The following is a 645-nucleotide window of genomic DNA, read 5'->3' on the forward strand; positions in this document are numbered from 1 at the left end:
CTGCGGGCGCGCGGGGAACGGCCCGGGGCTGTGGCAGGGCTGCGGGCGCGCGGGGGGCGGCCCGTAGCTGCGGGGGGCCTGCGAGGGCAGCCCGGGGCTGCGGGGGTCCTGCGGGCGCGCGGGGAGCGGCCCGGAGCTGCGGGGGGCCTGTGAGGGCGGCCCGGGGCTGTGGGGTCTTGCGGGCGCGCGGGGAGCGGCTCGGGCAGGAGCGGGGCGCAGGTCCTCGAGCGCCGAGAGCGCTTCTTCCACTCGCCCCCGCCCCGCGTCGGCGCCTCCCGCGCCCCCTCCTCCTGAGCCTGCCCGCCCCCCCCAGCGGAGGCCGCTCACCCGCGTCCCCGGCGACCTGTCCGCGCCTCCGCCCCTTCGACTGGCGCGTTTCCGCAGTGCGGGCCCGGCCGGTCGTGTCTCTGGTTGCCGGCACGGAAGCTTCCCAGGTCTGGCGGGAGGCGCTGTTCTTGGAGTAGTCGGGCCTACGAAGGGCACGTTTTAATACTGCTGTTCCACGTCGCTCTAGAACAATGCCAATAATCCAATAATATTGAGGGAAAGTGTCACCCAGTAACATGAGTTCTGTCTCCAGCTTAAGCAAACAGCCCATGCAGATAAATTTCACAGGCACAGCACTCAGTTTACTAGCTGTGTGAC

General features: G+C 70.4%; 1 protein-coding gene across 1 annotated transcript in view; it reads right to left on the minus strand.

Annotated features, from left to right (window-relative positions):
- NEK3 (NIMA related kinase 3) overlaps positions 1-357 on the minus strand; it is a 25,208-nt gene extending 24,851 nt beyond the window's left edge. The window contains exon 1 of the mRNA XM_046664968.1: positions 328-357. The gene's annotated coding sequence lies outside the window, so the exon portion shown is untranslated. The remainder of the gene's footprint in view (positions 1-327) is intronic.
- Between the last annotated feature and the right edge of the window lie 288 nt (positions 358-645).

Source organism: Equus quagga, chromosome 6 (assembly GCF_021613505.1).
Source record: "Equus quagga isolate Etosha38 chromosome 6, UCLA_HA_Equagga_1.0, whole genome shotgun sequence".
Lineage (NCBI taxonomy): Eukaryota > Metazoa > Chordata > Mammalia > Perissodactyla > Equidae > Equus > Equus quagga.